General features: G+C 47.2%; 1 long non-coding RNA gene across 6 annotated transcripts in view; it reads right to left on the bottom strand.

The window, feature by feature from the left end:
• Positions 1-9858: 9858 nt before the first annotated feature.
• Positions 9859-23496, bottom strand: part of LOC110353471 (uncharacterized) — a 73411-nt gene continuing 59773 nt past the window's right edge. For 2 of the 6 annotated variants that reach the window (XR_011806870.1, XR_011806869.1), the window contains exons 8-10: positions 23211-23259; positions 20768-21069; positions 9859-11570 (exon numbers count right to left, since the gene is read on the bottom strand). This is a non-coding gene — a long non-coding RNA (uncharacterized lncRNA). The remainder of the gene's footprint in view (positions 11571-20767; positions 21070-23210; positions 23260-23496) is intronic. The other 4 variants (XR_011806872.1, XR_011806871.1, XR_011806868.1 and 1 more) reach the window with 4 other exon arrangements.

The raw sequence follows: 23496 nt of genomic DNA, 5'->3' as shown, positions 1-23496 counted from the left end.
ACTTCTTCACCCTTCAGTCGATCAAACAGGCTGTTCTGAGCATCTGACAACCTTGCTGTAGCCAACTCGAGTTAAACATCAAAGAAATAAAAGCCCAAGACCTGGCTTGATGTTTCGTGTGGTCTGGGATAGTTGAACACAAAAAGAGTGGCATAGTGAAACTTGGCTTTATCCCATTTTCATCAAACAGCGTTTTGTTGGTTTGGCATGTTCTGGTTTTAGGCATGTAACGGGAGAAAATTTGGCTTGACTTAGTGACAGAGGGGCTTAAAAGGGTTGAGAGATGTGGGGTCGTTGTGGAAAAGCGTGGAAAAGAGTCCAGAAGAAGATGCCTTCCCCACCACCCCTGATGCTCTCTGCAGGATGTAGAGGCTGAGGACAGCTTGGAAGGAACAAGCTTTGAACCTTTTTACAGCCTATTGTCCGTACATCTTTGAGTTTATGCCTCCTGTGACACCTCAGGTAGGCTACATCTAGGACAACCAGGTACCTTTAGAGGTCCATGGGGCAGTGACTCTATCTCGCCCTGTTTTCTCCCCAAAAACTTACAAGGAGGACTGCGATCAGAGTTGCTTCTTTGGTGGAGGCAGCATTTCACCCCCATTCTCCCTTGTATCAGGGCCCCAGCATTATGCAGGTGGGGCTGTCACGTTGGCCAGCATCAGTGCCTGGGTATTGCAGCCCCTTCGTCTTCCCCCCCAGCAGGCGTTTGCTTTTCTAGCTGCTCAGATGCAAAGCACCGGGGTTCTTCTGGCCAAAAACCTAGTGACAATCGGCATTGCAATGCTCAGCCACACATTTCAGTGATACCTCCAGCTAACGGGTTTCTCGTTAGCACATTAAAGCACTGCTGGCTAAAAACCCCTTGTTAGCACTTGCTGCATGGAGCAGTTGATCACTTCAGCAGCAGACCAAGTTACTTTTGAGATTAATGGCACTGCCGTTCGGCTTTGTCCTTTCTATTTGTTAACTAGTTCGTTCTGCAAATAATAAATACGGAGGGGGGGAAAAAAAACCCACAACCCTATTCTCCAGAACACCACTGTGAGGAGACAGGATTAGAATGACATCAAGTGGCTTTCAGCGTGACTTTGTGCAGTGTCAGGGTAGACATTCATACGGCAGCACAATTATTCAGTCAATCCCACTCCCTGTCAAGTCAATGGATACTGTGCCAGTGACTTCAAAGGAAGAAGGATCATGCCCTCCTGTGCATTTTAGGGCTTTAACGGAGGTTTCTAAAAGCATTTTTTAAACAAAGTAATCCCATTTATTTTTCAGAGAAGCGTGCAGAAACAGCAGACTTGCTAGGTGCAAGGGAATTCCATTTTTTTTCCAGTTAATTGTGTTCCTAAGCAGAATGAGAATGAAAACCGAGATCTTTTTTAATCTTCTGAAATGTGAAAATTCCAAAAATTGCAAAGCTCAGTCGGGATCAATGCAAGTGTTGTTTTTCAGCAACATCAAAACATGTTGTTTCGGTTTTGATATCTGTTTCATAAGAGATTACGCTGTCATAGAGCATGCAAAATAAGTATTTCAGTGATGTTGTAGTTGAAAGAGACACCAGAATGGCCCAGTATGACAAGATCTGGATGGACTGTCTGGACCACATTGCAAGCTCTTCGCTCTGGGGTTTATTTGTAACTGAAATTTAGAGTGCATTGATTTCTCATTCTCTGATGGGAAAAAATAAAATAAAAAAAAAGTTTTGTAAGAAAGTTTTGTAGTAGTTTTTTGCATCACCCACTAGCTCACAACGTGCATTAAGGAAACATTTGTAAAGAGTTAATATACGATAAATAGATACTGTGGGCATGCTACAGACGTGAATATTATGTATTACAAATGCTCATAAGAATAGAAGTGTGACAGAAATTGAGAGAAGCCCGTTGACCTTCTGGCCTCTACAGCAATTGATTAACCATATACTAAGACACCTATTTATCCTGTATTAACCATTGTCTAGCTTGGCCTGTTTGTACAGCCTGCTCTTGACAGAAAGCAGGCCCATTTCTGTGAGAGCCACCTCGCACCAGTGCCCACGGCGATGTTTCAGGTCTGGAGGCCAGCCTCCCCCTCCAGGCCCAGCTCCCTGGCCGAGGTGCTGAGTGGGTGCTGGGTGATGTTCGTGCCCCTGCTCGCCTCCGGCAGGGCAAAATGCTGGAGGAGACAACAAGCAGCAAAGGGGTGGGAGCAGAGGAAGATTTACGCCCTCCCAGGTCATGAGGCCGCTGGTTCTCACATTGTCCAACTTAATGTACTGCTTAAAGGCCACGGCAGCAAAAGCAAGCAATCTGTCAAGCTAATTTTTTTTTTTTTAATCACCTTCAGAGTCCTGAGCAAAACTATCCCCTGTCAGCAATTCCAGGAGTCACCCTGTCCTGCTCTGCCCCTACTTTTTTGGAGCATGGATGCTCTTGATGCGCATCAGGCAGGGATGCAGTGCTACCTGGCACCTGCAGGATGGATGCCAGCGATCCCACCCTCTGTATGGCTAGTCTCTTCCCTACTAGCCTGGCAAAGCACAGCCACAGCACAATAAAATGTATCCTGCTGAAGTACAAATGCGGTTGTGTTTACAGCAATGAAGAACAGTGTGTTGAAATAGCTGTAGTATTTGAGATATCCCAGTTCATGTTGCTGGTTTATGGAAATCTTAAGAGGCTTATTACATTAGCTCTGTTTCCCTGGTTAAGCAAAATCAGCTTTAAATCACTCTTTTTAATGGAAAGTATGGGTAGCATGTATTAGAAACACTCAGATCTTACCAAAATCAGTTTAAATTAACACTGAATTTTTCACCACAAGTGTTCACTAACTCATTTGCAGTGAGACATATATCAGTTTAAACTCACACAGAGGTTTACTTCAGCCATTAGAGGACAAACTAGTTCAGGCAGACCCCCATCTATTCCCACAGTCGCTAACATTGTCATTACTTCTAACCTGAATGAGACGCACCAGGCTGAGCTTTCGATCTGCTGCTGAAGATGTGGGATGTTGACAGTCATCTTTCATATTTAAATACTGAGGGCATAAAGGTGGGTAGCTTCAAGATGGGTTGCAGCGCATGCAAAGCTAAGAATCCAGGAAAAAAGGTCTGTGCTGTGAAGAAAAACTGCTACTTTTTTAAAGGTAAATTCAGCATCAATGCCCTGGTGTGCAAGCCAATACATATCAACAGAGTAGTGACAGCTCATCTATACAATGTCCCCAGCCCTGGACCTGCGTGCTGACCACAGACAAGCTCCCCAGGCCAGTTCCCCATCTCTAAAGCACAGGATAACCAAGCAAATTGTGATAAAGCTGATCACCCTATATGCCTCCCATAGTGTAATACAGCATCGCAGTACCATGAACTCTCATAGTTCTTCGTTGCACCAAACAGGCGGGCATCGCTATTTTTTGCCAAGTCAACATGGCTCGAGTCAGGAAAAACAAAGTCACTACTCATAGCACTGCAAGCCTCATGTAACAGCATCTCCAACAGAAGGAGAAAAAACTCCCAGAGAACAAAACAGGAAGCAAAGGGCAAGGTGGAGCTGCATTTCCTAATTCCCAGTGGTCTGTACATAAGTCTCCATACGTTTCCCCACAACAGACCTGTTATGTGCCAATTAACCCCTGTTCTGGCAATTCTCTAACTTTGCTGTAAGATTATTCTCATTCCACTGAAGAAGGGGAAACTGAGATATGGAGAGACAAAGAAAGAGGAAAAAAAGCTTTGCCCAGCCTGAAAGATTGCACTGCAAAGAATAGATTAAAGATTTACAGTCCTAGCAGACACAAAGCTTGTAAAAATTATCTTTTTTTTTTTTTTTTTTTCTTCAGAATTTTACCATCTGGCTGCTATTGTTATCATTATTATGGAAATGTTTTTACTGTCAGAGGGAAGTAACAGCAGTGGCACTATCTGACAATGCAACATCAAGAGGCGGCGAGACAAGTTTGCTAAGAGCCTGCAATGAACAGAGAGCCATCTCCATACCGAAACAGAAACTCTGGGCAGTGTTTCCCATTCACCTGACTTCCATCCTCTAGATATTTCCTGCTTAAGTACACTCATGTCGTTCCTCCTAGAAGCACTTTTCTTCTTTCCAAAAGATGCTTCTTGCAACAGTCCTGATGCAGAAACACGGATTGACTGTTAGTTTTACAGTCATTGGAGCTGATAGATTGATCCATCGATCTGTTATTTGTCTGTCTTCATACAAGTATCGTGTTGCTGGGTGGTTTGCTGTTACTTTTAGAAACAGGTAATCATCCGGTCAATAGAGCAGAGGCGGTTCAATAAAAGATGCAGCCAAAGGAATTCACTGGGTCCTGAACAAGTGAATTAATGGTTTACGAGATCTTAATAAATCATCAGCTACTTCCTCATGTATGTTATGGGAAAAGCTTCAAAAATGTCCAGAGGGCCAGGTGCCCTCATCAGTGGCAAAGACCACAAAGAAGACTACTCACAGTTGGAGGGCTGGGAAGTAGAAAACACCTGTATGATGTGACTGGACATGATGAAGATTATCTTTGGGAAACACCACAAGAATCACGAAGCGAAACACCAAGACAACCAGGTGCTGTCTGGAGGTTAATTGTGGCCATCAGAGATGAGTGGTTACAGGGACGTGCCCGTTTAAAATTAACGAGGAGGTTGTGAGCTTCTACAGCTCTTTATAGGAGAGGCTGTGGAAAAGGACAGAAGGTCCTCACACAAAGCTAAGCAAACCAAAACATTGTTTCGTCTTCTGAATGGGATCTGATAAAGTGGGTAGAAATAAATATTTGCCTGGAAACAGCAAGAAGCCTTACTGATGGTCTCAATGGACTCAAGAAAAATGTGCTGACTGGAGCCCACTGGAGAATACAATGTGTGCAAGTCAAGGCACCCAGATAGTTCTTCTTTTCTGGTACATTTAGTACTTCTTAGGACCAGCCAAAGAGGAAAATAGAAACAAATGGACAAGAAACCCTACTGTCACAGCTCCTTAAAAAGCATCCCATGCATGGCATACGCTATGGTGGGCATGGCAGCAGTCAAACATTACCACAACTGCACCGATCGCCCATGTAGCCAAGGTAACCAAGATTTCTTGGCACTACTCGCAAGAGGAAGAGGACCCTTTCCTCCTCCTCACCAGTAAATTGATGCCCACTGCTGGCAAGGCAAGGGGTGACTTGGCAGGGGGTGCGCTGGGGGCTTTGCTCCATCCCGTTGTGCTGTGTGGGAGAGCAGTGCTCACACGGTTATCCCAACGAAAGCTTCACTGCCTTGGACTGCTGCCGAAAATTAGGAGGATATTTCCATGCAGCCTCACAGACTAGCTCTCTTTTAATGTTTTTCCTCTGCTCGATGACTTAAATCCAGGCTGTGAGTTCATGTTCCTGGAGATTCCTGGAGGTACTGTAAAAGTATGAAATAAAAAGACAGACCCTATCCCAAGGAGCTTACAGTCTAAATACAGGTCAGGAAGATAACAGATGAACTGGCAGAGTGGGAAGCGCAGCTGAGATTAACCAGGGATAAAATAGAGAGGAGGAAGAGGTGGGGATAAAAGACTCAACCCGATGAAACCCGTACAAAACTTGGAGGGAGATGAGAAGGTCCTCCAAAGCACGTGCTGAAAAAGATTAAAGAGGTAGGAGGAGAGGCAGGAAATGATAGCACCAATGAAGCCAAGGCAGGGGAAGGTTTCCAGAGGAGCAGCACCGACTGCCTTGAAGGTAGCTGGCAGAGACGAGAGGGCATTAAGAACAGTTTGACCACGTCCCCCGCTGCCCCTTCCGAAGTTTTGTGGTGAAAGTTCAGGGATATCCATTGCCGCAAACTATCAAGGCGAAAAGGGCTGTTGATTCTGGGGTTAGGTTTTGTTTTTCTTTAAGGGCGATAGGGCTTGAGAGATTCCCTTGAGCCTACTCTTTTTATAATCCTTTTGGGATTAAGTAACTCCAGACACATTTCCCTGGGGGCTGGATCCCCTTTCAGTTTGGCAGGCTGGATAGGCAGCTGCATCTCTCCCTGCAGAGGGGGTGGATGTTAACTATCTCCGTGCCACTGTCTCCGCACCATGCTCGACATCCTTTCAGGGTTTTAGCCCAGGATCAAAATGGCTTTTACTTTCTAGGACAGGTGCAACATGTGGAGCAGCGAAAGGATGTGCTGCCATCCTTTGAGAAGCACCAGAGGGCTGTGGTGCATCTAGACACGTGGCAGGGAACCGAATAGCCAAACAAGCCTGGTTCCCAAATGTCAAGCTGAATGATGGTGGAGTTGTGCAGCACAACTTCATGCCAATGTCAAGGAGGGGAGAGGGATGCAGGCTGGAAGAGCAAGCAAGTACCTTAGTGTGGGTGAATGTTTCCTTCTGTAGCACATGTATACACACATTTGGGACACCTACTGTACTAAACCACTGGCAGGCTTGTTTTCCTGATATTTGGAAGAGAACAGAAATATCCTCTCCTAACCTGAGAAGGCAAAGCACTCTCAAAAACCTGAAGCCGTGTGATCTCATCAGGTACAGAAGCTTACCAAATAACCCCAAACTGCATTTGTCCTGTTGAGGATGCTCACTGTATGGCCCGAGCACAGCCTGTTCCCGTGGCTCTCACGGTGTGACAGTCTCACAGGTCAATCCATGCAGGGCGACTCGAAACCTGAACTTCCCCAGTTCACAGATCATCAGACTTACTCCTTAATTAAAAAATCCTGCCAATGGCCTCAGTGAGGACTAAGCCAGTCTAACCCAAGGTAAAACCTCATCCCTATTATCTGAGAGCTTCTATTAGCAGTTTTGTTTTACCCTCCTTTCAAGAAGCTCCCTGTTACAACATGCTCACATACTTGGTTTCAGTGTTAGCTCGGTAGCTGACAATGAACCTGTCCAATATCTGCTAGGAGAAGGCAAACGTGACAAACCTGCAGTGGTGATACATTTCATTTTGCACTGATGGGATGGGTAGTGAAGCAAGAAATCACCTCCTGAGACAGCATGGGAAAATTGGAAAATGGTCCTTGTGCTTCCTGAGAGTGATATCTTGAGGGGAGTAGCTGGTGCCGTAACTTATACCAGCCACTAAACTTCATTAGTGGAAAACTGAGTAAACATCATTAGAACCTGGCCAGCCCCTGCTCTTTGCTGGCTTTGTCTGGGGAAGCCATGGCACCAGAAAACAAGGAAGCAGAAAGCTCATTTTTCTGCCTCACAGGGACGCTTTTTTCTCCTTGCACAAGCCGACCTCCCGTGCAGCACACATGGAAAACGTGGCCATCGTGATTCCCCTCCCGTGCTGGGAAGGGAGAAACACCTGCACATTTACAGAAAGATTACATTAGGGAAGTAAAGCCACCAGCTGTGCCAGCCAGGCAGCCTGAGGTGTCACATGCGTTTGCCTGGTGTTCCCCTCCTCGCAGAGCCAGCACGAGCCCCATGCGGGGTGTTGTGGGTGGCACCTGGCCAGCGCAGATGCCTGCAGCTCGCACAGCCTCATTTTGCACCTCGTGGTTGGTGACAGTGCTTGAAGAAGGCAGGTGCTGCAGGGGACAAGGCTCATGTGCTGCCGTCCTGTGCAGTTGTGCAGTCAGAGTCCCCCGGTGGCTCGGTCAGGGTCGATGCCAGTCCTGCTTTGCACTGCAGTCCCTGCAAAGAGCGCGGTCTTTATGGAAATGTCAGGCCCGTGTGTTTATTCTCTGTGGGCAGAGAGTAAATCTAATTAAATCAGAAGGCTTCCAAAGGGTCATTTAGGCAAATTTGTGGAGCATATTAAATTACACTACCACCATTTTCCTGCGGTTTTGGCCTCCCAGTCTGAGGGACAGGGGCTTAGAGCAGATAAACTGATGGAAAGTTCCTCAATCTCCAAGGAAGGATGGGAGAACGAGTGGTCTGTTCACATTTTCCCATAAGTATCACAGTAGCAGCCTGTGAGGGAAGGGTTTATTTTAGGAAGAGCTATTTTGAAAGCTAAAGTGTCATATCCTGGCTGGCTCTTTTCGTGGTGTTACTATAATCATCCGGTTATGACAAGCATAATGCAGAAAAAGCAACCTCTATTTTTTTTTTTTTTCTTTTTTGAGGGGGGGAAAGAAACAATGCAACTGGGATATTTTTGGACAAAGGCTGTCATTTTATTTCTCGATACGCTTTTTACTTTTCCCTCTCATCCAGCCCTATTTATAAAGTGTCAGACGATAGATCTAGGAACTGCCTGTCCTTTTCGCTGCAGAAGCCTGTGCTGGCAGCTCTGCCCAGCCAGGCGCACCTGCGAGGGTTTGCTGAACCTAGCACAGCAAGAGCTTCTCCAGCTGGCACGCGGGCTGCCCTGCTCTCACCCAGCCCTGGCTGGGGACACAAAACCACGTGCAGGCCCTGGTTGGTGAGCACTCGCCATCCTCACTATCTGAGCACTCTCTGAAACCAGCCCGGAGTTACCTGCCTCCAGGCTCAGAGCGCGCCCGCTGTCCCCAGGAGCTTGTCTTGGCTTAAGCCATGTTTTCTGTGCACCAGACAAACAAGACAAACACAGCCTGCATCTTCCCCTGTGCTGAAGTAGCTCCTGCTTTGAATTCAAAGGCAGGAGTAGGAAATTGATATACTTTCTAATTTATTGGGGGGAAGATAACTCGCAGAAAACCAAGGAGACTGCTCTCAATTTATGGAAAGCGGGCGCTTTTAAACAGTGAATGAGTGAATGTTGAAAGAGTCCTGCCTATAGAGCTACGTGCATTTAATATTCAGAAGACTCACAGGAGATGCTAAAGTGCCCTCAGCTCAGAAAATTAATAAAATATTATCTCACGAGTGAACTTCAAAAGCTTTGGCAGTTCCATTCATTCCACTTCAGATAAGCAGCCAAAATATTGCAATATCCTGCTAACCTGATGTGAAACATCCAGCTTTCCTTGGCCAGTAACATTGGGTTGGAAATGTGTGAACAATCTTTAATATTAAATATTTAGTCATTTCGTCTGCTCTGCTGTGCTTCCCTATGCGTGGGTCCAGTATTTCTGCTTCTAAAGGTAGACCTAGGCTCGGAGAGCCAGCGGGGCTTTGGCAAAACAGCAAGTGTCCTGAAGACGTGGGATTAAAACCCAGGGTTTGGCAAATCTGGCAGCCTTGTATTTAAGGGGTGAGCTGTCCAGAGATCTCTCCTCCTGGGGCAGGACAACTCTGGCTGATGAGCAAAGTGATCAAGTCTGAATTAGACCTGGCAAGAGCACACCGTGTGAGGAGAGGTAATTTTAGGGACACCTGGGGCTTTGTGCTCACCTTGTCTCCCAGCAGCCCAGCCACGCTCAGTTATTTCTTTCTGTCTTCACAATTGTCTGGGATTTTGTATTTTGTATGTTTTGCTGTTGTTGTTGTTTTGTTTTGTTATTTTGTTTTGTTTGTTTGTTTTCCCAAGACTCCTCTTGCCATAGCAAACTACTGGCCATACCAGAATTTAAGTTATTGGCACCAGGTGAACCTTTTAATTCTGAGCCATCGAGGGACCCTGTCTTTCCTCTGCAGACAGGTGGAGGAGAGAGGAAGTCTCTGGCTGACCCATGCCAGCATTTAGGGCTCATGCTCCAAAGCACCGAGCCCCAGCACATGTTGGGGATGCAGATGGGGGCCTAGCAGAGATCCCAAATTAACCTGACATCTGTAGGAATCCAGGTGGATTGCAGCCTCCCAGAGCAATCCCAGATATTTGCTTCACCCCAAACTGACACTCTCATCAGTGTATTGTACAGACAGAACAAAAATTAAATCCCTGTGGCATCTGATCCTCCTCTCATCCCTGCTGCCAGTCCCTCCGTATGAGGGCTGGAGCCCGGGGAGAGCGTTATTAATCTGTCGATGAACATGAAATGCTAGCGCTCGCAGGACTGTCAATCCAGCACAAGTAATGAGTTAAATATATATATTTATATTTAATTTCCAATTCATCAGTAATTCCCGACAGATGGAATACTTGCATTTCAGGTCAACTTGACATTGCCAGCGCTCAAAGGTCCAAGTGAGCATTGCCAAATTTAATGAGCTGCAGTAACAATGTCTCCACATTATTGGACTAATTACTAGCTTCTGAAAAGAAAAGAAAAAAAAAAAAGAGGGGGGAGGAAGAAAAAGAAAATCCTCTAAACAGATGAAACTTTAATTAACAGCATTTTGAGACGTTACTTATTATGGAGCAAATGCCACTTCAAAGTGAAAATAGCCTCTAGGTGGATAACAGATCTCATGAAGGGTACGGGCGTCAATTCAGTACTGACTTGCTCCACATGCACGGCTCTCAGCCCTCAGAGCAATCAGACTTCGTGGCAGCAGCGCTCGTGAGGCAGAGTTTCCACCTCCGCCGAGCACCCTGGGCACACGGAGAGCCGCTGCAAGCCAATGCTGCCTCTCGAAGCAGGACACAGGACACACTGGTTGCAGCCTGGCGATGTCCAGGGCTTGGCAGGACTTCCTGATGTGAGATTTGTGGCAGGAAATACATTTTGGGTTTGTTCAAAGCAGTGGCTACAGGCTTGGGCTTCCAGTTTGAGAGTCCGAGTTTGGCTGAAGCGGTGCGCCTTTAAACTTTTGGAGCTAATAATAGGATTTTGCTTCGAATGAATGAAGCAAATGCAAGGCTAATTTCTTCAAATTAACTCGAAGCAACTTCTGTTTCTCTCGCTCTCTCACACACACTCTCTCATTCATTCACTTATCTAAACAGAGAGAAAAAAAAAAAAATCCTAGCCTTCAAACTAATCAAAATATTTTCCCTGTGAACTGAGAAGGAAGAAAAGGAAGAGGTTTGTTGCTACTTCTATTTTTGAATACTGAGCCTTGCTCAGATCTGCCGTGATGAGGGGCCATGTCAAATTGACTAGATCAGATAACAGCAGGCTGCAAAAACGTTTCCTTACCCTGCGGAGACCTTCATGAATCTATTCATACCTTGCTGGCTTCAACCACCTTTGGAAGCCCCGCTGCTTTGAACGGCGACTGCGGCAGCCCGGAACAGGCTGGCACATTCAGGGGGATCCAGGACACAAAAATCATGCTGGTCTGCAAAGCCCCACACTGCCGTCCTGTCCCGTGCCATCACGCAGCAGCCCCCAGGCAGGAGGAGGCAGGGATGGATAAGGTTTGGCATCGCATGGATGTGCAGCATGCATGCTTGCTGTGAATTCAGCCTTCCTAGTGCTGGACGTGGAGGGGAAGCCTCAGATTTATTTAGGTGTGGGGATATATCTCAATTTCCCCCCTTTTTTCTTTTAGGTAGAGGAAAGCCTCTACCTTTGGAGCATTTTCTGCCCCAAGAAAGGGACTGTAATTGAAGCCATTTGGGGGGAACAGAACAGCAAGTGCTCCGCTGGCAGTACAGGGAAATACAGGGAAGTGTCCCCCAGGACACTTGCAAGGCACAGCCTGGGTGGTGAGCGTGATCTTCAGCCCCCACAGCTTTCAAGCACAGCGCTGCAGGCAGGGGCAGGGGCTGCTGCGATGACTGGGGACCCTCCCTGCGGCAGAGGGTGAGCAAGACGCAGCCTGAGTCACAACGCCTTCCTCCTTCAAGGCTGAATCACCTCCACGGGGCTGGGAAAACAAAAAAAAAGACATGCATCACAGCTCCTCGCCTCGGCTTTCTGCTTGCATAGGTCCCTGCCCTCCCAGAGCAGCTCCTATCGCATCCCAGCAACCAGACCAGTAACATTTCTGCTTAACAGTTCAATAGGGAAAGTTCTCTTCGTCACCACCTCTCCCTGCTCTGCCCTCAAAATAAAATACTAAATTAAAAAAAAAAAAAAAAAGTAAAAAAGTAAGCAGCAGCAACTAGGAGGCTGGTGGCTATGTTTAGCTGGAACAGGATTTGAGGTTTTGAGGGAAAACCCCTGGCTGCAACGCACCTGGCTGATGCAATCAGAGCAAGAAATGGGCTTCTACCTATCAGAAGAGGGATCCTGACGCCAGTGGGTGTGCGGCTGCTCCGTTACTGAGAAGGAGAGGGTCGCAGGGCCTGCAGACTGAGGTGTACAAAAGGAGAATATACCACAAAGGAAGGGTACCTGCGTTGCAGAGGGTGCCTTGGAGGATTCCATACTGCTGAGCTGCACTCAGCTCACGGCCATATAGCAGCCTTCGTGGCCATCTCACTGCATGCAACAGCCTCCAGAATAATACCTGGATAGGTCCTAGCCCACTTAAGCTATGATTTTCCCCATAATGACAACAAAGCACCACTTAGCCAAACGCTGCTGGCTCCTGCTGTGCTCCCTGGCCCAGCCCAGGCTCTTCACCAGCGCCAGTCCCACCTGGGCTGGACACAGACCCAAGGTTTCCTCAGCCATCTGGCTTGGTGGCTTCTGTGAGGCTTTGTGCCACTGCTCTTCTCTGTCTGGGAGCTGGTTCCTCTTCCAAGCCACTGCAGTCTCCTCCAGTGCCCTCAGCTTTACTGGTGCCCGTGACACCTGGGACACCCTGACCACCGGCGTGGAAGCCTCCGATGCCGCCTGTGGGATGCGAGCAGCTGGCCGGTTTCCAGGCCTGTGGTTGCCATCTTTTGTTACTGGAAATACCCTAATTAGTTTCTAATGCACCGCATTAACCTGACACCATCCACTTTATCCCACGTCTGTTGGCTTTTTCAGGACTTTTTTATTTTAATCGCCCGTGCGGATTGCAAACGCTTTTCCCAACACGGTGCTCCTCGCTCTGCTCACAGATGAAGGTGGTGTGCGAAAACACAGCGGTGGCTTTGGCTGGAGAGCAGGACAGCCTAATTCTCCCCTAACTCTTTCTCCCCTTGCCAGCCACAGACTTCTCACTCCTCCTAATCTCACTCTTGACGCTTAAAAACAAAGCAAGCACAAATCAGTCTCCCTTACCAAAGGACGAGAGAGATCGTCGGTCCATAGCGTTTGGCTGTTATCGGCCAGGCAGAGCCCTGCAGCCTGGGTGTGAGCTTTAGCAGCAGTTTGCAAATCTGCCCCCTGGATCCAGGTTGGCCTTTCAAGCATCTTTCAAAGGCCGTGGGTCTGAGACGTGTGTCTGGTCCTTATCTAGGTAGTTCTTCCCCCTGACTTGCTACGAGGGAGGGTGGGGGAAGAGATGGACCGGCCAGATGAGGCTGGCACTTTGATTTACTCCAAGTCCTTGAAAGCCTGTTGTTACCAAATGCAAAAGAAGAGTAAAAACAAAACACAACCAATAATAAAAAGCAACTAATGCATCCCATTTTTATGGCCAAAAATAAAGGCACTGGGAGGCAGGCTATTTAATGGCTATCATTCCTCCTGTGTTATTCGAAGATCCCCTTGTAAACGGGAATCCTGGGTCTGTTTTGCCATCTGTTCCCTCCACTCCTGCCTAGGAATCCTGAAAGGGTATTTATTGTATATGCAGGTTCAGTGAGGCCCACTTAATATAAACAAATACTGCATGAAATATGGTGGGGCCTGCTCTTTCTACAGTGCCTGTATTTATGAGGAAACAGTACAAAAACAAATATGTAATCTGGAAATAAACCTGTTAAATGAATAAAAAGTCCTACAGAGCAAAACATAATGATTAGCAGAGCCATTCAGTGAAAGACCCTGTTAAGGGAACACATCTGCTGTCATCCACTTTGCATCAATGCCTTTCCCCCATGATAGAAACCCATCTGAAAGCAGCCATCGGGAAACCATGGGGGAGGGGATGAGGAGAAGGAGGCAGTGATTCAGCCCAAGAGCTACAGGGCCACTTCTGCTGGCTCTTGAAATGCCCCTCGAGGCCTGTTCCCTGCTGTCCACGAAATAAACACTATGTTATTTACAGTGTACACTAGGTACAGATGACAGCCACTCAGCTGAAGAAGAAGAAGACCAAGGATAACAGCAACAACAAAAAGATCAGCAAAGCAATTGAAGGCCAGCATGGTGTGCTGGACAAAGATTCGAGTAAAGAACTTGAAGTGCAACATGTTTGTGCACACACGGGTAGAAAATCATATTTTACTTCCGACCTTGCGCAGAGCCTGGGCAGGGCTTGTACAGAAGAGCAGAGCGAGATCAACCTGCTGTGGAAATGCAAATCAGTCATGACCTGTGATGGCTAACTTAACTTCTGTGCAACATAGCTATTCAAATGCAGGAAGTGCCATTCCAGCTACCTGTTCTTATTAACTCTGTATTTACAGACCCACAGTAAAATCACGACCTGCTCCACACCCACCCCACCCACGCGGAGCCAGCCACAGGCTAGGTGAGGAACCACGCTGCTGGTCACCCTCTCTGCCTGTCATTTACATTTGCTCCAAGATATGCTGGGTATTTCCTACCACAGCTTCTGCTTTCCACCGTGGGTTACCCGATCTTCCCCATGGAGCCCATCATTAATGAGTCAGTCTCCACTGATAACGCAAACGCGACGCGTAGAAGTGGCCACAGCTGATGCAAGCCCGGAAAGTGATGCACCAAGCCCTGATGCAACCCCCCCGGGAGCCACAGTTACTCCCCCAGAGCACGTGGGACAAGGATACCCTGCTCGCTTTCAGCGTGACTCTCACTTTTGCCTTCTATTGCCAGCACAAAATCTGACAAAAACCCACGGCTTCCTGAGCCAGATAAAACTCTGCTTTTAACCTCCAGCTAACAGCTGCAGGTGAGCTCTCCTGGGTGAAAACGCTGCACAGACACCGTGCTTTTCCTTTGTCACACATGCTACCTCATGGTCACGCTGAAGTGCACCGCCTGCCCGTGTTTTCAGCATCAGGATCGTTTGCTCTTCTTGCTGATCAATCAAAGTAAAGCAATAAAACCTTCACTTTTTGGCAAGGAAGACAACGCCGCGACATCTACCAAGTAGCAGGTCTGCGACTCCCCTTCCCCACCCAAAGCACAGAGTAATGAATGCATCACGTGGCAGAATTTGAGCACTAATTGGCAAAACAGGCACAATAATTTGCTTGAACGTGCACCGTGGGGATGGTGGACTGTTTGCAGTTAGCCAGCACAGATGTGCTGCTCTCCGTGTGTGTGAGATATATGTAAAAGTTCAATGGGTTTATGTCGCTGCAGTTACTACTGCTGCTCACTGACACACTCTAGTATTTTTATTGCTGTTTCATAGCTGACATGATTCTGATGGTATGTAATTAAATATTTTACAAAGATCAGGCCTGATCTGTCAACCTTTATGCATATGAGAAATCTCATGGTGTTCAATGCCTCTACTCATGTACACAAAGCAGGCTGGGCTGGGTTCCCACAGCTACAAAAGTATTTTTTTCCCCCTCTGTATTACCCATTTGGGACTCCAATGGAATTAATCGTGAAAAAAAAAAAAAAATCCTTAAATATCCTTCACTTTTATTCTGTGTATTGAAACCTTCAGCTAGGATTTAAAGAAACTATAAGAACAGTGTTGTGGCAGTTATGTTCGGCTGGGAGTGGAAAGAAATAAGAGTTGTGTTTTGTCACAGGCTGAAAGACATTACTGCCTTTTTGCCAGTCTGTATCTCAGTGTGGTTTCCTGAGACTGATTAAGGGCTTGAAGGGGGGATATTTTTCAAGAATTCATGACTCACTTTTTATAATAGCATATTTGAGACAGAATGGGAATTGCCTGAATATTTTTGTTTGTTTGTTTTGTTTTTTAATGATACCTGCAGAATATGTCACAGTCATGTGCTTCCTTCAAACTGATACGCATACAAAACTCTCATGTGAGGGTGTCTCACAGGCGTTGTGCTCTGGGTCTTTCCCTCTGACCCAGCACCTTCGCGTGCTCACAGGGATGCTCAGCCGCAGCGCACTGCTCTACAGCAGGAGCTGAAGCTCTGCTTTAGCAGAGCCTTTCAAAGTGTGGCTTGGGGCTGAGCCACAAAGCTTTTCATGTTTTGATCCAGATCTGGGCCTACTGGGCAGGTGGATATTTGGACCTGAATTTTAGATTTGGATTCGTCTGATGGAATCATGTTTAAACCTTTGCAGCCATTCTTCTTCTAGAACCAAAGTACAGGCACACAAGCCTGGGCCACTGCATATCCTCAAAGCCTTCAATAAAATCTTCCCTCATTTCCCAGCCTCTGCTTCCCCAGTGCCTCCACAGCTGGGTACAGCTATTTTTCTGATTTTCCCCCAGCAGGGAACACAGCGAGGGCCTGAACACAGCCAACCAGGCTTTCCTGTCATTTTACGCACACACCCTTAATATTTTACTGCCTCTTGGACCCCTGAGAAAGTCTCTCTCCCATCTTTGGGCAGAAAGGGAATAAAATATGAATTTCTGGAAATGAAGAGGCCTTTTAAATGAAAGTCTACTAAGTTATTAGCCTACTATGGAAACCAAGATATAACAACGTTGCACCTAATCTTCAACTGGGAATCATTAAACCTCATCACAGCACTGCCAAAGCAGGCAGAGGACGGACTTATGCCTTTCAGGGAGCTCTGCTGGACCATTAGCTTTGCATGGCACTAAAATGAAACCCATCACACTTCCCACACCTCTGGACGGAGCGTTTCCACTTCCCTGTGTGCCATGCTGCTGCCAATTTGCCATCGCAGGGCCGAAAGCAAGAGTGCTGAAGTGCCAGGAGAAAGCTGATCCCGCATGACGCATCAGGGAAAGACAACTTGCACCAAGGCCGCTGGAAAACAGGCACTCTCCCGGGTTCCCAGCCCACGTGAAAATTTATGAGGTTTGAATGAAATTCAGCTAAAGAATCCAGGCCAACAGCTCCTTATCCAAAATGAACTCAATCGCTGGACTTTTGTCTTTTTAAGCGTCACCTGACCGTGCTTCGCACTGCCTAGGTTGAGCTCTGCTTCTCAACTACCTCAGAAAAAATTAACCCTTCTGTTGGCACCATAATGTGTGGTGAATTTAAATTTTAAAAAATAAAACAATATAAAATAGTAAAAAAAATAATAAAAAAAAAAGCTAGATCATAACATCATGACACTACAATGACCCCAACATATGGATGTGTTACAGCCCTTCAACAAATCAAGGGAGGCACTTAGAGACACGGAAACAGGCAGCTAAGTGAGACACAGGTTTTACTTGTCCACGCACACCTATGAACATGAACATATGGATTTCTTTACATCTTGACCCCGGAGAACTGGCATAAAACTTGAAAACTGCCACCTGGTTTCTGCAGTAATTTTTCCATTTAGGGTTTAAACAGCATCTAAACCCACGTGTGTGTGTGTTTTTCTCTTGCAAATATGCAGCACAGACAACTGCAAAGCAAGGAGATGGGCGTGAGAAAGAGGATTTCTGTTGACCCAAGGGAACCAGGAGAGGGATGAGCCCAGGCCTGCCAAACAGCTGGTTGAACTGCAGGGCCTGGTCTCAGGCTGTTGTGAGGCTTGTCTACTGAAGGCACAAAAAGCACCTTCTCCTCTGCCTGCTTGATTGTTTGTTGTTTTTTTTCATTGCTCCCCCAATGCAAATGTACTGGAGGGTGCTCCACGAAGCACGATTGAGGCATGTCCCCTCACCTGAGAGGAAAAGCAGCGTGCCTTTAAATGCTATTTCCCTAGGAAAGCGCAGGAGTCTGACCAGACAAGTGCTCAAATGTTTTTAAAGTGTTACCCCTCTTTTCCTCAGCTGTTGCTGGCTGCTTCCACCCCCCTGGGCCTTGAAAGCAGAGCCCGTGCAGGCTGCTGACCCATGGCATGGCAAGCTGTGGTGAGTTTGCTGAGGAGAAGAAGGCCCCGTGCTGCTGCTTCTTGGCCAGGGGCCCAAGGAGGGATTGCAACATGTATAAACCTTTCTATTAGTCATACACCCCATCAGTTAAGTCCATCTGGAACCACAAGATCATATAGAATCCTTCAGGTTGGAAAAGACCATTAAGATCATCAAGTCCAACCATCACGTAACACTACCGAGTCCGCCACTAAACCATGTCCCTAAGCACCATGTCCACACATCTCTTAAACACCTCCAGGGATGGCGACTCCACCACTTCCCCGGGCAGCCTGTTCCAATGCCTGCACACTCTCCCTGTGAAGAAATGTTTCTCGATATCCTGTCCAGACCTCCCCAGGTGCAACGTGAGCCCATTTCCTTGCATCCTAAACCTGGCTGTTTAATATTTGTTCACATCTAATCTAGCTATTTCATCCATCTGCAGCTGAGGGTGAAGGCCATGCAGCGCACGCTGCCTGCCTGTGGGGTACACAAAGCCAGTGGAAGATCTCAGTCGTCATCGACGCTGAACTTGCAGCAGATCCTGGTTTTCCCAACAACAGGCAGCCATGATCTGACACAGCCACGCAAAGCCTGCCAGGAGGATGGAGAGGAAGCTGAAAACTTCCCCTGGCCACATTACACCCTTCATCATGCATGGCAGGGGCAAGCGAGGGCAGAGGCCTGTCCCCTGCCACTTGCCAGGCTGCTGGCTCTCTGCTCCACACGAAGTGAAGGGCACGGGGGCCTCACGTGCGAGTCCAGAGAGGATCAGAAAATGAAAACAAAGTCCCCCCCACCCCCCCAAACATTTCTTTGTCTCCATTCATAACCACAATTTCATTTGCATTGATGTTTCCTGACTGATTCTCTCCTCAGAATAATTGATGGGGAAAAGATCAAGAAATGTAATTAAAAGAGAAACAAACAGAAAACAAAGGGAAAAGGGTAAATGGGCATGCGACTTCGGGTCAGGGAAGGAAGAGGAGCAGGTGGTGGAACTGATGAGGGAGATTTAATGAACTGCGATTGACTTCGAATAACAAAGGAGGAGGAACCTAATCCTACCCTTGGATCTGCACACATATGGACTTACCATAACAAATGGTAATCAATCCATCAGCCTTAAATTAAAGATAAGGTGGGCAGGCAGGAAGGGACCCAGTCTAGCCCCTCCTCCCCCCTCCTGCCATCACACCAGGTCTGTTTGCGTGTGTTCATTGACATATGTCGATAGGGCTAGTGTCCGACACGTCTCCCTCCTCCGCTTAGGCTGTTGCCTTCCCATCAGTAATGCCACCACAGGCAGGTCTTTGGATGCTACCCCAGGAATTTAGGTTCCTGGCTACACTGCACCTACGGCCTGCTTCACCCAACAGCCATCAGGGCTCGGCAACTCCAGAAATACGCCCGCAGGACTCTGTACGTAAACACTCGCCGAGTTTTAATCAAATGCACATCACAGATAGTCCTGCGTGACAGAAACCAGAGCAGCCAATCCGCAGACCTGCCAAGAATAGCTTCATCTGCGATGCAAGCATTTTTTCCTCTTTTGTATCATTTTGGCCCCGGCTTTCTTATTCTGGGACAAGCTGCAGAAATATTCTGAGTTTTATGAGATAGCTGCCTGTTCGCTAGGCTTTCTAAATATGCACCCAGGCTTTATGGTTCCTCATTAAGTTTTCTAGGATGGAGCTTCTATTTTAAGGCCCAGATCTGCCAAAGCAAGTTGCACAGTTGGACGCCCCTTCCCATGCATATGGTGAAGCATAGCTGTGGGTTTCTTTGCAGGACTCAGGGCCCTAGCATTTGGGCCTGGCAGGCAGCTCATCCCACAGAAAGTGCTTCTAAACAGAGGGAGAACTTATAGATGCTAGCATCTCCAGGGCTGGCAACAGACACTTATTTCTCCTTGACCAGAAAATGCTAAGCTGGAAGAGGACCAGTGCCACCAGCAACCTGTCTTTTAGGAAAAATAAGGCCAACTGAGCTGGCAGTGGTGAGGCAGTGGGTTGTGATGAGAAAGCTGAAGAAAATGGGAGAGGCTGGGTCCAGCCAGGCACGCAGCCTGTGGCCCAGTCCCCAGGCAGAGCTGCACTGGTGGAAGGGCCCAGGCTGTCAGGTCTGGAAGCACTTCTACCGTGGCTATTATATGAACAAAGCATTTGCCAATTAAAATAATTCAGACAAATCTCCTATGTCCTGAGGAATGGGCAGAGCAGGCACAGATGGAAAGGAACGCAATGCCAGGCCCTGCCACATCAAATCCAGTGAGGGGAAAGGGGGGGGGGGGAAATGTGAAATAGCTACTGAAGTTAAACTATTCTGTCTATTTTTAGCTCTGCAAGACTAGCGGGCTCCTCATGCTGAGCTATTTCTACCTGACAATCAGGAAATGGGCTCCCTGGCACGGGAGGACCAACACCAGAGGAAGAGATGGCTTGGGCTGTGAGCCTGCATTTCTGCAAGTGGTAAGTTTTGCTGACTCCTGTGGCACCAGAAAGCCTACCTGACCACGCTGTTGTGGCTCTCAGATGCTCTGTAATCCCCATCCTGGCTGATCTGTTGGATGAGAGCTGTGGGAATTTGGGATACCTGTAGGCATATATCAAGTACATTCAAATGCTTGGCAAGTGTTAAAGCACAGAACCAAGGCATCAGCGATTTTGCGTGTCACTGCTGAGCTGACAGACAAGAATTCAGAAACAGACAAAACAGAGGAAAGGCTTACAGCCAGTACACTGCACTTCCTAAGCCACCAGCATCTGTGATACCTGGCCTCTGACTCAGCTTCTCCAGACTTCCACATCTTAAATGATCTCACACCCAGAGCATGAATTTGCACCACAGGGGTGGTTTTGGTGCTTTTCAGGTGTGAGGTGGGCTGACAGGGAGCCAAGCTGGCACATCCCATCACCTCTCAGCTGAGCATACTGAGGACTGCTGGCCCCAGCTCCACGCTGCAGCCCAACCTCCTAATGCCTCTACCAACCAGGGCAATTCCCTGGCCTGCTGGCAGGTCACCACATTGCTCCCTGAGAGGTATCACCACGAGGTTTTGGGGAGAAAAACCTTTTCCACCAGTGAGAGCATGGTGTGGTGTCACTCACCCATTCCCACAGGAGCAAGAGCCAATGTTTCAGGAGCAGTGGGCAGAAGTGTTTCACCACACGTATGCTGATGAGCCACCACCTCACAGCCTTCACGTCTCACCGTGAGCAGGTTCAATTTCAGCCAAGCTGCTTGCTAGGCAGGTTCTTCTCATCCTTATTTCTCAAGGAGTCTCAAAGCAAAGCACATCAATGGCAAAGGAGTAGGGAGAGCGTCGAAGTGGAGGTCATCAGTGCACAATCCCTCTTCATCATACATTTCTGGGACCTCCTTCATCTTCTTTTCACCTACAAAAATCTGGCTGCAAGCCACAGAATAATATAGCAACGGGGGAAAGGGAGGAAGAAGGCTTAACTTTTATTTATTTTAGTGCGATCATTAGGATTATGTCAGGGGGAAAAAGCATTAATACATAATCTTTTCCCTGTGCTATACAACACTGGCTGCTTTTAATTTAGAATTAAATTGAAACACTCACTCAGAGCAGCTTTGAACAGCAGCCAAGGCCTTCCCTTGCATTGTGTTAGCAGCTGGGTAGCCTTCCCACTCTTTTTTTTTTTTTTTTTTTTTTTTTCAGACCTGTGCTGAGGGTCAGTCACTGACTATCCTTGTCACACATCCCCAGATACTGGGGGTCTCCTTGGCTTCAAGCTGACACACCGAGGCACCCACAGCACAGGTGAAGGGGAAGAGGTCCCATTAAGACACATGAGCGTGGCCCCCAGCAGACCAGCCCTCAGCAAACAGCGCTCCCGAGCCACAAGTATTTCACAAATTAAAGAGAGGAGGGACGTATTAAAAAGCACATCAAAATGCACATTTTTTTTAAATGCTAAAGAGCAGTGATTTATTTCTCTCAACAGCGCGAGTTACTTCATATGCTTTGCTGCACATGATTAGGCAAGTTCACACATGGAAAACACAGTTTGGAGGTATAAACAGGACAAGCAAGGCTGGGCTGGGTAAAGCCAAATTTAGTTAAGTGAACTGGTCATCCTGTTTTGTTCACACGAGGAGCCTGCTCCAGACAGTTCTCACCAAGCTGATGAGAAAGGTGCCATGGTCACCCCGTTGCCCCGTTCATTTCAACCCGTATAAATACTAGGTTTTGTCAGGCTAAAGAATCCACAGTGGATTCAAGCCTTTTTCTTAATTATTGGTATTCAACGAAAGAAAGGGTAAGTTTAAAGGGGAAAAAAAAAAAAAAAAGATTGCCACCCTTTCAGTGCTGCTGTGAAGGGAGCGCTGCTTATCACAACAGGTGCAAAGGCCACTCACAAAAACAGAAGCAGTTCAGCGCTGAAAGGCTAAGAAATTACTTATTCTCTTTGTCAGCTGCTCACACAGGCAGGGTAAAGGCTACTTGGAAGGAAAGACAGAGGGTTAAAAAGAAGGGTTAAAGTTTGTCACAGAAAGAAGCGAGAAAGAAAGAAAAGAAGAGGACGCACACACAGGCCCACAGGTTCACAGGAGACACTGGGAGATACATCGACCTTAAAAAGGAGTTAAAAAGAAGCCAGAAACAAAACCACATCCCCGCACGGAGTGGGAATGAGCAGCACCACCAGACTGGGGACATTTTAACAGGCGGCCACTTCTCCTGAATGGCGCGGGGAACAATGCCACCCGCCTGAAAGCGCAGCATTCCTGCCGCTGCGCCCCTGCGGAAAGAAAGGGGCTGCTGGGGTCTTCCCCACGGCGCCGGCTAATTGCACCTTCTTGGGCACGGCTCACAGACCGTGCTTGTTCCCTGTCGGAGGAGTGATTTGTGTACCACACCTACGGAGTCAACATACTTGGGGGAAAAGTGAAGAAAAAAGGAAAACAAAACAAAAATGATGAGAAGCCTGGGGGTTGCAGGGTTCTGTTTCTCTTTGGGTTCTTAGCTGGTGTTTTCCTCCGCCCGCCGTCTTTCAAGATAAGGCATCAGAAGTAACTGAAACTGGAATTTCATTTTATAACACCCCTCCATTAATCCTTACATCTCTCTCAACTGCTGCATAAATTTCACCCTCTCTCCACAGAGCTCGAGGTTGCTTTACATCTGGTGCATCTTATTTTCTAAGGATGATGGCTCTGTTTATTTTAACCAGGCCTGGAATGATGTGCAAACCAGCCATGCCTCTTAGATGCTGATTGTTCCCAGAACCAGATGGTCAAGCCTTCCTCTTTCAAGACAGCTGACTCAAAAGCCATAAAAGAAAACACCAAAAATGAAAACAATCATCAACAACAACATCAAAACACACCCTGTGGTGGGAAAAAAAAATATTTCAATGTTGGCACTGTGAGAGAGAAAAAACTCAGAGAAAAGAGAGTGTTTGGTTTTTCCAGACACTGGAGGTCCACCATGCAAGGGGGGGATGTGCTCATCAGAAAGTTTCCACCAGTGGCAAAGTAGCAGGAGGAATTCCCAGGCTTAAAGATGACAGATGTTCTTACCTCTGGTATCCAGAAGCAGTAAAAGCCACCTGTGGTTGTTCTGACAGCCCTGCTAAATGAACGGCACGTTAGAGCACCAGTGAAATAGAACAATGCAAGTTGCTGTTGTCTGCATCTGCAGGTTCTCTGATACTCACACAGGCTTCGCAATTTATAGCCAAACCCAAAGTGCTTAAACTCCATTTTAGCTCCATCCTTGTGGTTCCCTTCCTTCCCAGGCTTTCTATTCCCTACTGGTCCTAGCTTAATTGCACCACTTTGCTCTAAGTCACTGAAAGCCACTGAT

This window comes from Anas platyrhynchos, chromosome 2 (genome assembly GCF_047663525.1).
Source record: "Anas platyrhynchos isolate ZD024472 breed Pekin duck chromosome 2, IASCAAS_PekinDuck_T2T, whole genome shotgun sequence".
Taxonomy (NCBI): domain Eukaryota; kingdom Metazoa; phylum Chordata; class Aves; order Anseriformes; family Anatidae; genus Anas; species Anas platyrhynchos.
This window is presented reverse-complemented; position numbering and strand designations above follow the sequence as displayed.